At 37.2% G+C, this 21,990-nt stretch overlaps 1 protein-coding gene across 5 annotated transcripts in view; it reads left to right on the top strand.

Moving 5' to 3' along the window:
* Positions 1 to 21,990, top strand: part of anks1b (ankyrin repeat and sterile alpha motif domain containing 1B) — a 296,256-nt gene that overhangs the window by 184,784 nt on the left and 89,482 nt on the right. The window lies entirely within an intron of this gene.

Raw genomic sequence — 21,990 nt, 5'->3', positions numbered from 1 at the left:
AGGAGGGTAAGCCAAAGAGGCAGGCAAACACCTCACAGGCAGAAATTAGATCTCAGGGGGAAAAAAACAACCAGACATAGCTGGACTTTCCTTTCAGATTGGATAACTCGGTGGGAATTTGGAGAAAAACTGTTAACCCCATTTTACTGAAAAACAATTTTAGTGTTGTTAGAAAATAGACTTCGTATTGTTTTAATCGGATGAAAATAAAACGAGTTGTGATTCTTGAGTTTCTCTTAATCTGATTGGTTCTTGTATAAGATTTGCTGTAGGGTCTCTTGGTGGTGATTTAAAACAGGTATGCATTGATCCTATAGCTAACGTCAACTACCAGCATGCACTTCCTGACTTTTGAAGCATCTTTTTGTTTTAGTTCAAATTTAAACATCATTTGAAGCATATTAGCCTAATATCTTAAAGAAACACCTTTGCTATAGCAAGACGATGAAATATCTTCTCTTAAAATAATCATTCATTTATCATATTCGACCTGTAAGAGGTTTGCTCTCATGTAGTACTGCTTTATATATATCATATAAATAGAACTATTATAAATTATATAATACAATATTGTTTGTAAATAAAAAGAAGACTAAAAGTAGTTCAGAAAACCAAAACTCTGCTAAAATGTGTATGAATTTTGTTAACTAAAATGAGACGAGAGAAAATAAGTTTGTAAATTTTAGTCGTGTTATTATATTTTTCTGTTTACCTCACCTGTGCGTCGCGCTGCTCAGTCCGCTGACGCAGGCATTGTCACTCCCTCAATCCCCTTCCTGAACTCCAAGCATTATTCAGATGCAGTGGGACAAAACGGTTTGAGTGAGTTGGAGTTATGGCCGCGTTTTATTGGAAGATCAAGAAGAAATTATATCCGGACAAACTTAAATTACAACCAGGTGAAAAAAACAATGCAGAACATGTAAGGTATAGTTCTCTTCTTCCGATGGGAGTTAGTTTAGGACTAGGATGTGAACTCAGTTTAGATTAAGATTAGGTCTATGTTGGTAATGGTTAAACCTGGGTTAGGCCATAAAATGAATACAAGTCAATAAAATCTCCCTATAAACCATAAAAACAAAGCTGTGTATGTGTGCGAGTATTATGTTTGTGTATCCACAACAACACACATAAATATGGCTAATTAGCTCTAACCAGGCGCTAATAACAGGATAAGAATTTGGTTTTATCTATACCTTACCAGGTAAGCATTATATATAAATTGTATTAAACAGAATAACCTTAAAATCCTTGACTTAAGCCAGACTATAGTGTCTTCAGTTTTCATCAACAACACTAGACAACAATATCCATGAGTTATTCTGACTAAAATAAGGCTACAATGATCAGAGTTTTAGTCGACTAAAAGTTGACTAAATAAAATAGTTTTAATGTGACTAGAATTAATAAAAACTAAAAAGACAGTTTGACACAGAGACGAAACTAAAAATAAAACAGGCTGCCAAAAACAAGCTGTTCTTAATGATCCTCTCCAGATTTTTTTAAAGCATTCTAAAGTGAAACCAAATGCTTTATTTCAGCCATTGCTTTTAACATTCAGGGATCTGCTTCCTTTGAGATGTGCCTGGAAAACCATCAAGGTGATGGATTCAGAATGTCATCCTTATCAAATGGATGAACTAACTCTGCTGACTTGTTTTAGTTTGAATCCATAAATGATGGAGACCCTCCATTTAAAGGTTGAACCAATGTGCTCTAATCACCTGGGAACTCCTGCTTCTGTTCATGGCTATCTCATAGTTATTCCTCCTTTGGATCCCTTCTTTTCTTTACAATGCCAAGGCTTCTCCCTTCCATCTCTTGGAAACCAGAGACCAAGATATTAAAACTCTACATTAAACTCTGAATTGTAGAATATGCCGGTGAAGATTCTCCATCATCCAGGTCAGAGTCATTCCAGTAAAGTTAAAAAAAACAACTGACTTGGAGACTAACTACCAGCCTGAAGGGACCAGTCCACCTTTATTTGTTTGATAGTAGTTTCTTTGGACTTAAAAGAGCTGAAGAACATCCAAGTTTCTTCATACTTGGCTGTTTAAAGCCCAGTGAAGGTGAAGGTCATGGCCTAAAGACCCTGACAGAATATTAGCTAATGTTTTTTTTTTCTTGCTATATCTTTGGTAGTCTAATTCTTTTAAATCTTCTGGTTGAACATGCAATATGTCAGATTTCCTGTTGGGAAAATATCGGTACAATGTCCGCAAGAACACAAACGCACCTTCTCTTGCAGTTCTTTAAGGATAGAACAACAATAATCAGTTTGATTGTCAAAATCTTCTGATCAGAAGTTTAAAAAAGAATTCTAAAAATAATCTGTGTCCTGCAGGTTATATTGTAGTTATGTGTGTAATGTATGCTTCTTTGACATAGTATTCTCTGTTGTATTTTCTATGAAATTATTGTCTAATAAAAGATAAAAATAGGCTATTAGGAGTAAGTTATTAATCTAAGGAAACACAAAGTATGTAGGCCTTGTAAACAAGATTCTTTTATAAATAAAAGTTCAGCTAAAAATCAGATAATGAGATTGTTCTCCAAAGGGAAGCATTATTACTTATCTTAAAATTGAGATTTTAAAAACATCAGCAAAAAAAGTTGTTGGTTCAGTGGGGAGTCCTTTCTGCTGTCACAGCAGATGAAGATTTGTTGGTTCCCTCTAATGATGCTTGTTCGCCCTGCTGCGTTTCAGAGTTTCATCTCTAAATGAAATGAAAGCAGTGATAAACGAGCTGGTTTCCTCTACAGCTTAATTATTAAGTCAGGCATCTATCAGCGGCACAAATGAGATCTTTAGTACATTTATCAAAAAAAAAAAAAAAATGATAATAAAAACAGATATTCTCTTTGATCAGGTGCGTTCACTGTCAGATGTACTTCCGACCTTGATGTCATTAATGTCATTTCCTTGTCAGGCTGATTTGTGTTACCATAGCGACGGGAGTCTTGTTGTTATAGCAAAGCGTTGTCCTTGGTTACGCTCGTTAACTAGTGATGTAATCATTAGTGCTTCCGTCACTCACCTGGCTTTCAGTCCAGCTCACATCCTCTGCTATCAGCCACAAACAGAGGAGTTGGAGCAGGGGAGGTCCACCCATCAGGAGGGTGTGTGTGTGTGGATGCTTGTTTCATCCTGCTGCAGTTCAGACGCCCTGCTGGACTTTGATCGCTGTGGTGCCTAAAATGAAAGAAGCGCATCATCAATCCACAGGTGTGTGTGCAGCAGACACACACCGACTCTAAAGGAGTGAAAGCTTGAAACATCTTCAGCTTTTATTCCCACTGAAGGAGTGTTTTGGCAACAACGTGTTATTTCCCTCTTGAACCTTCTCCCCTTTTGGCTTGAGGCTGATGTCTGCTGAAGACAAAATATTGCTCAAAGTCAAACATTTTCTTTTCTTGCTTTCAACAGCTTCTTTTCTGTAGGACTAAATTAGAAAGAAGTCCCACTTTACCAGCTCCTTATCCCTTGTAACCTGTAATGGCATTAATGTGTCTTTAGTGGATCGTTCTGTGTTCAGTGAATGGGGTCTATGAATATATAGATATAGACTGATGTGTCATTTTGTTTACATGTGTAAAACAAAAGGACATTTCATTTGGAACAGCTCTCTGGAGAATTTCATCTTTTTAAAAAGTGCATCCTTGAAAAATAGTAAAAAAAAAAAAAAATAATAAATATGGAAAAAAAGGGAGTACAGTAGAGCTCCACCAGCAAAGTAAAATAAACTAATAGACTTTTTTTTAAGGGTGAAAATCAGAGCATCATCTACCTTGATCTGATGTTATTGTCCATTTTTGGTGTCTATGTCCAACAGCAGACACGAAAGAGAAAGTAGTGTGCAACAGAAAAACAAATAAATTACATGAGAAATATTTGGATGTCTTCTGAGACACAGTGACCGATTTGTCCAATAGTTGTTTTTTTATATAATTTTTTAAAATGTGCATAAAACTTGTTTGTCTTTGCATTGTCACGTAGTCTGAAAAGTTTTAAAATTGAAAGCATTTTCCTCTAAAATCTAACTTTTAATCTATTCAATCCTTCCTTTTCTCAGTTCATCCATCAATCTGTTCATCTATTATCAGTTTAACCCAGGGATGGAGAGATGCAGCCTGAGAGAATCTGGTCGGCAGGAAGAATAAAAAAAGTTAGAAATTCTAAAAAACATGAATTTGTTGTTTGTTTTCTAATTATCCACTGGGGATGCGCTATTTTAGTCTAAGACCATACACATCACTGGGACAGCCCAGACAGCAGATGGCAGCAATGCACCTTCTGCTGGTATGTTTTATTTTTTTTATTTGGGACCCGCTTCCTTGTTTTCTGCTTTCCTTTACAATCACATTAACTAAAAAGGAAAAAATTGGAAACAGAATTTTTCAAGAATATTAACCCAGGAAACCTTTGTGCTTATATGCAACAGATGACTTTGTTAAAGTATCTATTCTTGTAATTCTTTGCACTAGAATAAAATAAAAACAGGGAATCTTTATTCATCGAATAGTTTGCTAGTCCTACTTGACATCCACCTAATTCCCGCTGCATTTCCATATTGTTAATTAATTTGCACTTTCCCTATCAAATACATAAACCTAATTCATCTGCACATCATTCAACACTTCTGTTTCATATACTTATTATTTTAGTTCATTCATTCTTTCAGTATTTTTATTTCTCTATTTTTGTCCATCTGAGGTAGATCTCCTGCTCCTTACATCCATCCGTCTCTTTTATTTAAACTTTCTGCAATCAAAAGATGTTTTACTGTTTAATTCTATGCTTGAAAAAGTGATTTGGAAACGACTGAGAACTCTTTAAAAGACTGAATTATGGAAATGTGTAGAAATCCTGCACATCCTAATCACCCCCGGAGAAATTGATAGAAAAAATATACCACTAGTTCAGTTCTGATATGATATTACTTTTCTTAAAGGGTAGGAAATTGATATGTCAGATTCTGTAAAAATTAGAGAAATTGTCCTTTAATGTATTAAAACCACCAGATGTTCACAACCTTATTTTCTTAGAGCACATTAAGAGCATAAAGTTAGCAAGCAAATGAGCATTTTAACAATTCTAATGCACTGCTGCAATAGATTTGGTTTTTCCAAGCATGGTTCCACCCCAAACAGAAGGCCTCCCTGGGCTGAGAGCTATATTTTATGTCAATAAAATGGTCATATTTAGTTGTTTTTGCCCGGCAGCAATTATCCCTTTCTTCTTCATATTTATTATTATATAATATATTTACAGAAAAATGCTCCATAAAAACACATATAAAAACATGACGGCAACACTGCAGAGGTATTTTGCTTTTTTTACATTTGAAAAAGTACAATAAATTATATAAAACAATGTCATTTAACACTAAAGCACAGCAGTAAAGTTGTTTAATTGTTTAGCACATTTTATGTTAAAAGTTTCTTATAGCATTATTAACTACTACAACTACCAAAATCAAAATACAACTAAAAACTAAGTTTTTAGTTGTATTTTGATAAACTTTCTAAAAACTTTTTTAAGGGGGAAAAAGATTAAGAGTAGATGAAAAGTATTGATATGTAGATTTTTCACTTGAGCACCTCATGTTATATTATGTACTTCCTGCACCAGGAATAGATTGGCACCTAATAATAAGAAATTTTTTTAAACAAATTTTCCCTCGTGTTTCTGCGTTTTCTTCTGCCGCTCTGCTCATCCCTCCTGCTCTCTCTTCTTATTAGCAGTGTAAGGCTCATTGTGTGGTAACCATGGTAACAAGAGGCTAACGGGGAGAAAAGAGACATAGACGAAGGGAACAGAGCAGCGTTACACGTATGTGGGTACAGAAGACAGAGTCTGAGGATTCAAAGGGTGCCAGTGAAAAAAGCGAGTGGGTGACAGAGAATTGGAGTGGAGGGTGGGGTGGTGGGGGGGGGGGGTGAGAATTAAAAATGAGGACAAGAAAGTGAGGAGTCAGTTTTGTTATTCTGCACACCATATAAGGACTTTCCTTCCTTTTGTCTTGATTTCACATCTGTATCTCCAACAATAATCTAACAATATTCCCAATGTATCCCCAGTCCTGCAGCAGTTTATGCTGGTGTCAGCCACCTGCGTAGGCTGCTGGACAAAAAGAAGCCCTATTTATAACCCATTCTATCACCAGGGCTGATGTTTTGCAATATAACTCAGCTTTATGCAATCGTGGCCCCAGACAACTCTATACAGAGCACGGAATACAGCACAGTGTTTATCCAGAAGCGGTTGCAGTCCATGAATTATGCAGTACCCCCCTTCAATAAGTCTGTGACAAACATGCACCAATCTGCAGGTGTCAATTTGTTTATCTGGAAACAGTTTAGTTGCTGGAAAGGCTGCAGCTTCTTATGAATGAATATTTAAGTGTTTTTCAGTTTTTTCAGCAGTTTCTGCTTGAAAATACAGGTACAACAAAATTTCTTCTTGAATTTAAGATCAGTCACCTTTAGACTTTTTCTTTTTGCAAGCTGACTTAAATGTTTGATACTTTGTCAGGATGGAAGCAACAGATTTCACTGGCAAATTTCTTTCAAATGAGCCAAACACTACTAGGTTTCACCTTCTAATATCGCTTGAAAAAGTGTATCAAAATAACAGAATAAGTGACAGAGTTAAGAAAAATAAACACAATACTGCCCTGTACAGTGTTTTTACAATATGAATACTATTCATCTGTAGAATAAATAATCAATAAACAGCTGTTGACATTTTTACAGTAATGGATATGTGAAAATAGCAACAACACCAGATATTTGCAAATAATAAGGATTTAATTTAACTAAGACAGAAACTGTGCAAAATCAGCATGAATATGACAATTTATTGAGATTGTTGATGGCTATAAAGTCTTTCAGCTGCTGGGAGGAAGGATCTGTGATAACGCTCCCTAGTGCATTTAGGGTCCAACAGTCTGTCAATGACAGAGCTTTCCAGTTCAGAAACAGCTTAATGCATGGGGTGGGAAATATTATTCAACCAACATGTTATTTTAGTTGGATATAATAGAATAGAAAATCCCCTTATTGTCTCATGACGGGGAAATTGTGCTGTTACAGCAGCAGCAAAAGGTTATATATCTGCATAATGTAGCATAAAATACACAAGGTTTTTTATTTGAATACAGTTGCAGTGAAACATGCATTTCTGAGTTATCAATATGTGTAAGCTGCTTTTTTTTAACTCTGGAGTTTTTTCTGTCACCTTTCTACATTTGATTCCAGCTTTTTTGGGTGTTGGATTTTTAACCTAAAGCTTCATTGGCCCAGTTTGACAGTTCCTGGTCCAATCTATCCATTACTGCGTGACTCCCCTTCAGTGTCTCTGGGATTCATTTTGAAAAGGAAGACCCAACATGCCGATGAGTCATGTTGAAAGCTCCCAACACAAAAGAAGCTCATGCAGACAGCCAGACTCTGTTCAAAATAACTAAATGGAGAGACTGTGGGGAAATGTAGCATGCCAGTCATCCTGCTATTGGTTCACTGAAAGACAATATAGTCTGAATAATTGGTTTTCCAGGATAATTTTAAACTTAATGAGGAAAGAGAGTTTGGAGAAATGCTTTTTAATAATTGAAGCTAAATCATGATTTGTTTCATATTTTAATATCAAAAGTTTTTAGCTTCATGTATCGCTAAAACTTATTACATAAAGTCTCCAATGTGGTGGAGCTCAGCTATGCTTAAGAAGAAGCCAAGAGGGTAGCTGTTTAAAATAGCTGATAACCTCCCTGAAATAAGAGCTGGATAAAAAAAACAAAAAAACACTGAATCTGTAGTCAGACGTCGTCATCGCTGCTGAATACATGCAACTGTCACCATTCTTTTCTGTCTCTCACCAGAACAAATGTAATTTTTCTGACACCACTGAGAGACGTCCGTCACTTTTCACGGGACTTGGAAAAACGTGTTACCACAGGAGACAAGCCTGTTGCTGTGGCAATAAACTGTGGAGTCAGAAATGAAAGAGCCGGTTCAGCATGCGGAAAGTGCCCCCCCACCTTAAGGCTGGCTGTAGACACATACAGGCTATCAGCAATAAAGTGATGCTCTCAGCAGGGAGCTGCTATCTGCAGCTCAACCTTCCACAGAAAACAGTTTAGTGCAGACTGATGGTGCATGTTACTGTAAAACTACTTCTGGTGTCATAAACAGTTCGACTTGAAGCGAACTACCAATAACTTTGCACATCTACTTGATAAATAACGAAGTTTTAACTTATAAAAAATGGCCAAAAAATTAGATTTTTGGAAACTGCTTCTAGGAATCATTTTTCTGTCCTCTTGGCTGATTAATGTGGCCATTTTTATAGCTGTCCTCCTCAACTCTACAGTTTTTTTTGTTATCTTTTCTCAGAATAACGACTCCGAGTGCAATTAACCAATCATTATGGGCAGTTTCATCACCTGCATGTTGGTTTGTTAGCGCTCCTGCAGTAACTTGATATTGACTAAGTTCCTGCAGGACCAGCTACATGTAGCTCAGCCTTTCTTCTCAGAGATGACTGACAGCTCTGATATTGCTCTGTAGTTTTTTAATAACAGTTGCCGCGCTGCCAGCAGAGACGAAGCGATGAACACATCCCTATCAGATGTTTGGATCATCTCCCAGGTCCTTCTGCTCCCATGCAAAGAAAAAACGCCCAGATATATGAAGCCATGGTGTTTTTTTTTTTCTTTATTGTCTGTAGCTGCATTTGGATTCCTTGTGGTGAGACTGCTTGTCACCTCTTTGTTTTAAGTTTGTTGTGTTTATCTGTGGAACTTCGAGGTACTCTCTGACCTTTAATCTTTGTCAAAATCAAAAATGAATCAGGTCATTTCTGATTACCTGTGATGGATAGTCATTTTTTAAGGCCTGTTGTGATCGTGTGAGAATTTACTTTGACAGATCCAATGTTTTTTTTCAAAGTCTCCACCTGGTCTCTCTTTCATGCCCCATGTCATTCAGACCTTCACTCTGTCAATCCCTGTATTCCCTGGACACGACTCCACCTCCCCATTGGTCTCTCTTTGTCTGTCATTTCTTGTTTTAAATTCCCTTTCCATCCATCACTTTTCTTTCTTTTAAAATTTCAGTGCATTGCAACACTTTTTTTTTGTTCCTTTCACTATTTTATTTTGTAGAAAAATGTCTCTGTCCATTTTTCCTGTTCTTTATGTGTATTGCTGTTGTGAGGAATTGAATAGTAAAGGGAAATGTATCAAATTAGTTCAAAAAATCTTTTGTTTGTCCCTTTTAAACCCATTTTCTAACTTATTTTCCTGTTTAAATTGTAATAAATCTATATTTTTTACAAGAACCCCTCTACAAATAAAAATCATATAAACAGGTAAAAATTGCAAATAATATCAATTCAATTCAATTCAGTTTATTTATAAAGGGCCAATTCACGGCACATCATCTCTACAGTAAGCACTTCACAATTCAACCAGATCATACAGTCAAATTGATTCAATGTTTTCTATCTAAGGAAAACCAGTTGATTGAATCGACTCATTGACTTGAAGCACTAAGCATGCATGTAGCAACAGTGGAGAGGAAAAACTCCCTTTTAACAAGAAGAAACCTCCAGCAGAACCAGACCATCTGCTGAGGCCGACTGGGGTAATTAGTAGTTGGCCTTAGTAAGTCGTGTATTTTTTTTCTTTTAGCCTTTATGAAACGTGAGATTTAGGCATACTTTAATGACAATTTGCTTGATTAAATGAGATTTAGTGTTTATTTGTTTACTTTCTCAAAAATCCAAATAGTTTTGCTCGACACTGATACAAATTTGTAACTAAATGTTACACAGCTGAGAAGTCATTTGAAGAAGAGCTGAAGCAATATAGTATGTTTATAATATTACCAAAAGCAATAATATTTTTGCTTTTAACTGATGAGTCTGAGGATTTTAGACTAAAGATGTTACATTTTTAAAGGTGGTTACAGGCTGGCGTAGCAACCAATGATGTCATAATGACCAGTTGCACAATTTTTCTGGTTAGGAAATCATGTATTAACTTTTCAGTATTCCTACAAGGCTTTTTCAGCCAGTTGGAATATGTTCAGTATAATATGTAAAATCATTGTTTTATCTTTACACAATACTTTGTAACTATATATATATATATTATCGCTTCACAAAAACTTATTAGATATTGAGACAAACCTAAAGTTTAGAATTCAGTTATATGTATTATAGAAGTGAAAGAATAATAATTGCACCAGCCACTAAGCTTTTTTTCTACAGAATGCACAAAAAGTAATTATGAAAAATATTTCCAACAAGTATATTACATATAAATCATATAATTTTCTGCAGATTTATTTCTAAATGAGTTTTATATTGATATCATACTGTATGTTAATATCATTATAAATAATTACATTAAATATTAAACCGCTTTGGAATATCAAAGCACTTTATTAAAGACTGTATAAAGCCTGATGACTGCTTGTCTCCCATTCATCCTTAGATATATAAAAATGATAAATTCTTTAAGACACCATATCACTGCTAATCATTTGAGAACAATTGGAAACAAAAAGAAATGGCCATTTCGCCTTGTTTAAGCAATGATGGATGATTTTTTTTTTTTGGTTTGTTTTTTTTTTTTTAAAGCATCTCTATCACAAAGGTTTAGGCTTTTTGAGCGCTGAGCCATGTTATAATGCTACTTCTCGTGATTCCTGCATGTCTTTTCTTGTTCAAATGGAATCCATTCACTAAAAAAATATTTTTATTTTTACTGGTGAATGCATTAATGCATTTTCTAACGTTTGCTTTTGTAGTGACTTCAGACACCCAGATATGTGCCCTAAGGCACAGTCGAGATATTTTTATAAGACCTTTGAAATTCCGTGGAAGTTAATTACAGAAACAGGAGACTTAATTAACATGGAAAATATTGCTTTTTAATTTAAACAGAGATTGTGAATTCTGATACTTTAGCTGTATGATCATGCTCGCTGTTATTAAATTAATTAAAAATATTTGATTATTCCCATATTCCTGTTCCAGGCCTTTCATAACAAGCTTACAAGATGCATCAGATCTAGCAGTGGCTCACGAGGAATTGCAGCCTGCTATACATCGCTCAAAAAATAAAGGGAACACATAAACAACATAAATGAAACATCTGGGAAATCAAACTTCACTTGGGAAGCAACACTGGGTGACACTCAGTTTTATATACTGTGGTGGAAATGAAATTAATTATATAATAATTAGCAAGACACACTCAATAAAGGAGTGGTTCTGCAGGTGGGGACCACAGACCAGTTCTCAGTACTTATATTTTCTAGCTGTTTTGGTCATTTTTGAATGTTAGTGGTGCTTTAAGACTCGTGTCAGCACGAGACGGACTCTACAACCCACACAAGTACCTCAGATAGTTCAGCTCATCCAGGATAAAACATCAATACGAGCTGTAGCAAGAACGTATGAACACCTGACGTCTAAAGATGGGGGTTTTGCTTACAGCTCGACACTGTGCAGGATGCCTTGTAAATTCAGCACTGGTGCGCTGGTCTCTTTACAGATGAAACTGCGTTCACACTCAGAATATGTGACAGAGTCTGGAGACCATACGCTGGTACAGTAGGCCCTGGGTTCGTCCTAATGCAGGACAATGCTAGACCTCTTGTGGCTGGAGTGTGTCAGCAGCTCCTGCAAGATGAAGGCATTAAAGCAATGTACTGGCACGCCCATTCCTCAGACCTGAATCTGATTGAGCTCATCTGGGACATTATGTATTGATCCGTCCACCAATGTCAGGTTTTAGAACAGACTGTCCAGGAGTTGGTAGATGCTTTAGTCCAGGTCTGGGAGGAGATCATCCGTCACCTGATCAGGAGCATGCGTAGGTGTTGAAGGGAGGTCATACAGGCCACATACAATACTGAGCCTTATTTTACCTGTTTTAGGGACATTACATCAGAGTAGTGTCTTTTTTCACTTTAATTTGGTTTGTGACTCCAAACCCAGGCCTCGATTGGTTAATACATTTAATTTCCAATGAGGATTTATGTGTGATTTTGTAGTCGGCACATTCATCTTTGTACAGAATTTTTTTTCCGATCAGAATATTTCAATCATATCATGTTATTTGTGTGTTCCCTTTATATTTGAGCAGTGTATATACAGCCTATTTTCCTATGTATATGAAAGAAGCATCATATCATATATAGAAACCTATTAAGAAAATCTGCAGAATTGTATATTATGTGGAAACTTTTCAGCTGATTGCCATGAATATTCAACAATCTGCAACTCTTTTAGTCATCATTTCTATATAAATTCCCAGATGGTTTTGACCTGACCATTCACAGACTCTCCTCTAGCCTTTTGGCTAATTCTAGAAAACATTTTTTTGGTCTAACCTAACAGAATCTTTCAATTGGATCCAAAGGTTAACCTCTTTCTTAAATTTCATATTTTATGCATAATTCAGCTTTTTAGACTAATAATCTCTAGCTTGGAGCACATTTATGAACCACAGGAGCTCATGGTTATGTGAATGTCCAGTTCACTTAAACTTTTTACCAGGTGATTAATTGGAAAGATATAAGAACATGGAAAAAAATAATTACATATTCCATAATCAAACAGATCAAGATTCAATGTAAACATTCACTTTATTATAAAAGAGAAAATGGACAACCATGAGGGGAAAATAAATGAGACTGGGTAATTTCACTGCTAATCAAGGAGGTTTTTTTTATGTTGATAGTCTACAGCACAGCCTCCACTTACTGCAGGACAGCAACTCTGAAAAAGAAGCTAGAACGTCTATGAAATAGTAAAGGTCCATGGCTAAACTAACAAAGAATATATATTGATTTGTTGAATTAATTGTTAATATGCTTTCCATTTAGTGAATTTGAGTTTTTACAGAGGAAATTTCATTAAGATTTAGTCAAACTGATGAAAAAAAATAAAAGACAAAGAAAGGAGGTTCATGAGGGATTGGATACAAAAGGAAAGCACACATTCTCAAAACCATACATTTATTTTATATATATGCTATGATGATTAGTGAGTATGTATTTTATTTTAATCCATAAATACCAAACCCTGCTTTGCAGTTTATGCAGGAACAGCTATATGCGTTTACTGAAGGTACCAGATGCCCTCAGCTCAAACTCTGTTTATCTTAAGCAGCTAATGGTCTGGAACATATAGCTTTATCATAATAAATGACAACATAAAGCTTAAGAAGTCTTAGATGAGATACCTGTGATGTTTACGGCAGTCACAGAAATTTGACTGCTCTTGTTTGTTTAGAGGCGAACACATCTTTTCCAGACACAGTCCGTCTCCAGGCTGTGCTGCTGCTTGTCGCAACCTGTTTGCAATAGTGTATATTGTGTCGCAATAAAAAGATCCAGGAATGCAGCTCAATGATCTTCTGCTCTTTCACCATTTCATTCTTGGACGGTTGCTGCCCTTCAGCAGAGCAGGATGTAGAGCTATCCAATAAAAGCTTATTACCGTACATAAACCTTGATAGCTTTTTCATTTAACTGGTACCTCAAGTGGATTTTAAGGTAAGCAATGCAGCTTTTTTCAAACAAACTTACCTCAGGAGGCAAATTAAAAGTATTCACTGTTACCTGTCCTCTAATCCTGCTGTTGTAAAATGCAAATATGTAATTATTCTGGTGAAACTATGAATTTTGACTTCACCTTTACCTTCAAACACTGAACTTTGGTAGGAACTGTACAGTAATTTACCCTCTGCCGTGACAGATAATTTACTTTTCCATCTGCAGTACTTTTGAGCTCTGTTTACTTCCACTCTCCACGTTCCCCTCGCTTCCCTAGAGGCTGAAAGCACTCAGATACCCAGAAAGTCAGATTGTTCCCATAGCTACCAACATGCTCACCTGTTGCCATTGGTTTTCAACTTCAACAAAAAAGAGAAAAGCTAGAAGTGAAGAGGAGTACTGAGTGGCGTGGAGATTGTTGATGTTCATACAGAAATAATATTTAGCAAAATTTTACATGATGAATGTTACATTTCTCAAAATTTTAACTTCTAATCATGCTGGTTTTTCTGCGCTTTAAGTGAAAAGTTAAAATCTCTTGTTTTGGCTTTGCTGCTATCTGCAAAGTCACAGAAGGAATCTTAATTAGATATATAGCAAACTTCCAAATCAATCAATCAATTAATAGAAAACCACAAGATGATTGGATGGGATCCACCACATGTTTTCTCAATCCAGCCTTTAAAACACAGTTACTAGCAGTGATGTGCTTCAAGACGAGTCCTTTGTAACCAGAATTATATGAACGGACAATAAAAGCTTCTATTTTGGCTTTACCTGAAGTAAAAACACTTGGTTGCTTTAAAAGCTTTTTAATCAGGATATACAGGTGCTGGTCATAAAATTAGAATATCATGAAAAAGTAGATTGATTTCAGTAATTCCATTTAAAAAGTGAAACTTGTATATTATATTCATACATTACATACAAACTCATATATTTCAGATGTTTATTTTGTTTAATTTTGATGATTACAAATGACAACAAATGAAAATCTCAAATTCATCATATCAGAAAATTAGAATATTGTGAAAAGGTTCAAAATTGATGGCCCCTGGTGCCACACTCTAATCAGCTAATTAACTCAAACCACCTGCAAAAGCCTTTAAATGGTCTTTCAGTCTAGTTCTATAGGCTACACAATCATGGGGAAGACTGCTGACTTGACAGTTGTCCAAAAGACGACCATCGACACCTTGCACAAAGAGGGCAAGACACAAAAGGTCATCGCTAAAGAGGCTGGCTGTTCACAGAGCTCATTGTGCAAGCACATTAATAGAGAGGCGAAGGGAAGGAAAAGATGTGGTCGAAAAAAGTGTACAAGCAAGAGAGATAACCGCACCCTGGAGAGGATTGTGAAACAAAACCCATTCAAAAATGTGGGGGAGATTCACAAAGAGTGGACTGCAGCTGGAGTGAGTGCTTCAAGAACCACCACACACAGACGTATGAAAGACATGGGTTTCTGCTGTCGCATTCCTTGTGTCAAGCCACTCTTGAACCACAGACAGCTTCAGAAGCGTCTTGCCTGGGCTAAAGAGAAACAGGACTGGACTGCTGGTGAGTGGTCCAAAGTCATGTTCTCTGATGAAAGTAAATTTTGCATTTCCTTTGGAAATCAAGGTCCCAGAGTCTGGAGGAAAAGAAGAGAGGCACTTCATCCACGTTGCTTGAAGTCCAGTGTAAAGTTTCCACAGTCAGTGATGGTTTGGGGTGCCATGTCATCTGCTGGTGTTGGTCCATTGTGTTTTCTGAGGTCCAGGGTCAACGCAGCCACATACCAGGAAGTTTTAGAGCACTTCATGCTTCCTGCAGCTGACCAACTTTTTGGAGATGCAGATTTCATTTTCCAACAGGACTTGGCACCTGCACACAGTGCCAAAGCTACCAGTACCTGGTTGAAGGACCATGGTATCCCTGTTCTTAATTGGCCAGCAAACTCTCCTGACCTTAACCCCATAGAAAATCTATGGGGTATTGTGAAGAAGAAGATGCAATACACCAGACCCAACAATTCAGAAGAGCTAAAAGCCACTATTAGAGCAACCTGGGCTATCATAACACCTGAGCAGTGCCACAGACTGATCGACTCCATGCCACGCCGCATTGCTGCAGTAATACAGGCCAAAGGAGGCCCAACTAAATACTGAGTGCTGTACATGCTCATACTTTTCATGTTCATACTTTTCAGTTGGCCAACATTTCTATAAATCCTTTGTTTTTATTGGTCTTCAGTAATATTCTAATTTTCTGATATGATGAATTTGAGATTTTCATTTGTTGTCATTTGTAATCATCAAAATTAAACAAAATAAACATCTGAAATATATGAGTTTGTATGTAATGTATGAATATAATATACAAGTTTCACTTTTTAAATGGAATTACTGAAATCAATCTACTTTTTCATGATATTCTAATTTTATGACCAGCACCTGTAAACGACCTCAGTATAAGAAAACATGGAAAGGAAAACTATTTTATAAGGGGTCTTTTTTTCCCCTATTTTAGCTGATCTGCTTTTTTTATCTGTATTTTTTACCACCGAACTATGAAATAATTAAAAAAATGTTGTTTAAAACTACATTTGTCATAAATTATTCTGACAAATTAAACAAAAATTATAATTTTAAATAAAATCGGATCCATTTTTTATATCAGTTGTGATGCATAAAACTTTAATGTGCAATTTATAACTGTTTTCTCACCCCTCGTGGGGTGGTATGTGTCATCCTCAAGCTCGGGTCCTCTACCAGAGGCCTGGGAGTTTGAGGGTTCTGCGCAGTATCTTAGCTGTTCCTAGGACTGCGCTCTTCTGGACAGAGACCTCTGATGTTTTACCTGGAATCTGCTGTAGCCACTCTCCCAGTTTGGGGGTCACAGCCCCCAGTGCTCCAATTACCACTGGCACCACTGCTGCTCTTACTTTCCACATTTTTTCTAGCTCCTCCTTCAGTCCTTGGTATTTCTCAAGCTTCTCGTGTTCTTTCTTCTTGATGTTGCTGTCGCTTGGGATTGCCACATCTATCACCACTGCCTTCTTCTGCTGTTTGTCGATCAACACGATGTCTGGTTGGTTAGCCATCACCTGTTTGTCAGTCTGGATCTTGAAGTCCCATAGGATCTTAGCTCGGTCATTCTCAACTACCTTAGGAGGTGTCTTCCATTTTGACCTTGGGACTTCCAGCCCATACTCATGGCAGATGTTCCTGTACACTATGACAGCTACCTGGTTGTGGCGTTCCATGTATGCACTTCCTGCCTGCATTTTACACCCTGCTGTTATGTGCTGTATTGTTTCAGAGGCATCTTTGCACAGTCTGCATCGGGGGTCCTGCCTGGTGTGGTAGACCCTGGCCTCTATTGATCTTGTACTGAGTGCCTGTTCTTGTGCTGCCATGATTAGTGCCTCTATGCTGTCCTTCAGTCCAGCCTTTTCCAGCCACTGGTAGGATTTTTTGAAATCAGCCTTCTATTTGTCTGTGGTACACGCCGTGCAGCGGCTTGTCCCTCCATGATGGTTCTCCTTCCTCTTTCTTGTCCTCACTTTCGGTTTTCTCCTGCCTGAGGTACTCACCAAGCCATTTGTCTTTGGGGGCCATCTTTCTGATGTACTCCTGGATCTTAGTTGTTTCATCCTGGACAGTGGTCTTGACACTCACTAGCCCTCGGCCTCCCTCGCTACGCTTGGTGTACAGTCTCAGAGTGCTGGATTTGGGGTGGAACCCTCCATGCATTGTGAGGAGCTTTCTCGTTTTGATGTCAGTAGCCTCTATCTCCTCCTTTGCCAGTTTATTATACCAGCGGGGTATCTGATGACTGGTAGGGCATATGTGTTGATGGCTTTGATCTTGTTTTTCCCATTCAGCTGACTTTTCAGGACCTGCCTTACTCTTTGTAGGTATTTAGCTGTGGCAGTCTTTCTTGCCATCTCCTCGTGGTTTCCGTTAGCCTGTGGCACCCCATTTGTAGCTGTCCTGAACATCTGTTATGTGGCCTTCTGGTAGTTCAACCCCCTCGGTTCTGATCATCTTCCCTCTCTTTGAGACCATGCGACCGCACTTGTCCAGTCCGAATGACATCCCAATGTCGTTGCTGTAGATCCTGGTAGTGTGGATCAGTGAGTCGATGTCTCGCTCACTCCTGGCATACAGCTTGATGTCATCCATGTAGAGGAGGTGACTGATGATTGTTCAGCTCCGGAATTGGTATCCGTAGCCAGTCTTTGTGATGATCTGGCTGAGGGGGTTCAGGCCTATGCAGAACAGCAGCGGGGATAGTGCATCACCCTGGTATATGCCGCACTTGATGGTGACTTGTGCTATTGGGTTTGCATTGGCTTCCAGACTTGTTTTCCACAGCTTGATTGAGTTCTTGATGAAGGCTATTAGAGTCCTGTGGATCTTGTACATTTCCAGGCATTCCAGTATCCATGTATGTGGCATTGAGTCATAGGCTTTGTTATAGTCAATCCACAAAACAAAGATTATAATTTTAAATAAAATCGGATCCATTTTTTATATCAGTTGTGATGCATAAAACTTTAATGTGCAATTTATATATATATATATATTCTGTATATATATACACAGAAGCACTCAATCAATTTTAACTGGCAGCTACTTCGATATATGTTTAAATAAAAGTTAGGAGACAGTTTGGTTAAAAAAATTAGAGATGCCACCGAAAAATCCGTTCGTTACACATAGGGAGGTTTTTCAGCTAAAAATGGCAACAGATTGTACATTTATATAAGTTTAAAAACCTGAGCTTCTCAGAGGACCAATACTCAGAGTTAAAAATTAAAATCAACTCATATCTGTTGTTTTCTTATTTAACATCAGACAGCAGACCTTCTAGATATCTGGAAAATGATTTTCTCTGGCATCATTATATTGGTAGACAGGTTCATAAATCTGTTTTTAAGCAGAGCAGAGACACAGTGAGAGCTGCTGATTTAAAGGTGAAAGAGATTTACTGGGATATGCAACATGCAATAAAATATATCCCCAAGTTTACAAGAAAAAAATTGCAATGCTACAATAAAATTTAACATATCTTTTTGTCTTTTTTAGTTCAACCAGACTCAGAAATAGCTGTACCAGCCAACCCAGAGACAGCCAGGCTCACAGGACACAGACTTAAAATTGAAATATAAGAAACCAGCAAGAATTAAAACACAAATATTACAAATCAGTGTATAAATGATTTTTGAAATATAAGTTTCAATTTATAGACTTTGGCTGTCAATGACAAATTGCGACAAATTTCCAAATTTGATTTTGCTGCTTGTGAAGGAGGATAATCACTGATGCAGCTTAAAGGGAAGCCATGCATGGATGGATGGATGAAATTAAAGTTGTATCCATACTAGGGATGCATGATATATTGATATATTCATGTTAGCATCAGTATTGGCTGTTATTCATCATTTTTTATACATTAATGTTATTGAGCGCTTTATAAATAATGCACTAAAGGCAGGCATCTGTCTATAACTATACATATTAGTGTATTGTGGTACTCTTGCGTTCTCAACAATAGGAAAGCATTCAATAAATATGTTTGAGCTCATTTTTGGAAAATATAAACTATTGAAAGCGTTCGCGTTGAGTAGCTGTGAGTCCATCAGCCACTACCCTCGGGCTTAGAGCGTCCCATCGCTGCACCCCCCTATCGTCGTATGGCTCAGCAGCACCAGTCAAACAAGCATTATTTGTTGTGGTGTGCTACATTTGTTCCCATTGTCTTTAGATTATATTTAGATTATTTGAAACTTGTTGATTTTTCTTCCTATTAATATTTTATTTTCAATGGTGATACTGAAAGAAAAATCACAAAAACGCCAAAAGGTCGACAGTTTCATTAAGAATCAAGCTAGTCAGTATTGATACTGACCCAATATTTTCTTGGTGTCCCATTAGCACCAACATTCCTGGTATCGCCAACCTCTGCTGCACATTTCTTGGGATTTACGTCACAGTTTTAAGTGGAAATGGGCGTGGCTTCCGCTCCTCTGATCCAGTTCAGTTTTTGTTCTATAAACATAGTAATTGTTTCCCTATTGTCAGGCATAAATTTAGCTGATATCAAACACCTTTTCAGTGCTGATGTAATTACATTCAAATGGCTTCAATGCAAACATTTCTATCTGTAAAGTTGTACCATCATGGACCAGGTTATTAAAAAACATATAGTTTATTGAACTGCAGCGCTAAAAATCATAGGTCCTGTACAGTTAAGTTTTTTATTTTTGTTAATAAAAAAGAGTTACATATGCTGCTTTTCTACAGGTTGAGTCGTTTCTGTGGCTGTGAAGGTGTCCTAAACATCCGGGTCTCCGTTGTTTTTTATTGAGGAAAAATAGAATCATCCATAGGATGGCTGAATATGGCATAAGGGATACAGACCAATTTAAGAATACTTCAAGCTCACCTGAATCAACAGATTTTTTTAGTATGTCTGATATATAAGAAGGGGTGGTGCCTGTTTAATTTCGGATTGTTGTAATCATGCCTTGTTGAATTTCATAGAAAACACTAGTAATGGAAATTACATGGCTTTTAGTGTTTCTACATGTGTTATAAATGGATATAGCAGTTAAATAGCTGTCGTATATATATGCATAAATAAAAATGGAGAAACAATCTTGTTTTTTCATTAAGGTTTGCAATGAGCTATTTGTATTTAGGATTAAAAGATTTGCTGAGTGCTTGTCAGAGCTTGGTTGGCTGTTTGTGCTGAGATGCTATCGGCTCAGTTTTAAGGGTTGTGAAATGCGTGTGAAGACACAACCATCTTAAAAACACACACCCTGGGGAGAAATGGGAGCAGTGGAGCCAAATGTTTCTCTACGCCTCCTAAAACCACCACCAGAAGGATAACTGGAAAGATTTATATACTGCAGTGTTGTGTTTTACCTAAAGAATGTCAAATACGTTCTGTGAAGACGTCAGAGGATTGTTGGCGTATAAAAAGGTGATATATTATGTCTCAGAGAGGAAAGGAAAATTGCTGGTTTTCTTTCTGAGCTGAATGTGAGATCCTGCAAAAATCAAACCTCAGACATTCTGTCAGCTTCTGAGTTGTTGTTATTGTCAAGTAGACAAAGCAGGCAATAAAGGAGTTTTCTAATTGGGTTAAAATGATAATAAATTACCCAATTAGTTTATATCATATATTAAACTTGCTGCTATCAATATATTTTGTCACTAATTTCAGAAAGGAAAACTTATTAATTATAAACATAAATTAAACATGAAGTCCAACATTTTTTAACCCCATTTTCCCTGTAATGTTAAGGTTTTTGGCCTACAGATAAAACCCAAATTCCCTGTTTTAAAAAAAAAAAGTTGTAATAACATGTTTAAATTATGAATGTCAATAATGTCATGTACACCATCACTGGGAAAGATGTGAACTTGACATGTATGGAAGATGTTCTTCGACACAAGGAGGATGAGTAAATTAAAAAGGTGTTTGCTAAAGAAGCTGTTTGATCAGAGTGATTTATTCATAGAAAGATGCACCATGAGGGAGATAATGGTCAAGTAAAATGGGGAAGCTTCCTGTGCATCACATCTATGGCCACCAATGGGCTAGTGTTGCAGACCTCCTGTCAAATGATTCCTGCTTAATGGCCTGTTCTTAAATAACACCTTTTTCCAAGTCGGAGGTCTTGACCAAAGCGCTTTCCACTACTTTCAGTCATTCACCCATTTATGCACACACTGATGTAGCCACATTGGCTGCCCTGAGGCTCACTGACAGGAACAAGGCTGCCGTACACTGGCGCCACCAGGCCCTCTGACCGCCATCAGTAGGAAACTGTCTCCCCTACATGAAAAGAGACCTACCCAGTAGTGTCTTACCTTGACCAACGAGAACGCATGTTGGACTCTTGCTTTAGGGTCCAATGTCCTTTTTTTAAATGAAGTTAGTTTTTAATTTGGAAATCAAGATCCCAGAGTTTGGAGGACAGTGGGATGGTACAGAATTCATTGAAGTTCACTGTGTTTTCTGAGATTCAGGGTCAATGAGGCTATTTTTAGAGCATTTTATGCATCCAGAAAACTACCCTGACCTGAACCTCCTAAATAATGTATTGGGTATTGTAAAGGGATGACCCAAAAATGCAGATGACCCGTTGCACCTCAGCATAACCACAGGCTGCCAAACAACCCCCCCCCCCCCCCCCCCCCCCCCCCCCAAAAAAAAAAAAAAAAAGCCAGCCTGCATTGATGTGTAGCTCATGAAACAGGAAGCTCAACCAGGTAGCAAAATTATAAACATACTTAACATACTTACTAGGCCTTACATTTCTTTTCAAAATATTGTGGTTTTTTGTATTTGCTTATGTAGTATTGAGATTTTAATTACAGGAGTTTAAGTTTTCATTGTCTGAACACCATAAGT

This window comes from Cyprinodon tularosa, unplaced genomic scaffold, assembly GCF_016077235.1.
Source record: "Cyprinodon tularosa strain WSP-4 unplaced genomic scaffold, ASM1607723v1 ctg336, whole genome shotgun sequence".
In the NCBI taxonomy this organism is placed as follows: Eukaryota; Metazoa; Chordata; class Actinopteri; order Cyprinodontiformes; family Cyprinodontidae; genus Cyprinodon; species Cyprinodon tularosa.
The sequence above is the reverse complement of the archived record's forward strand: the minus strand, read 5'-3'. Positions and strand labels throughout refer to the sequence as shown.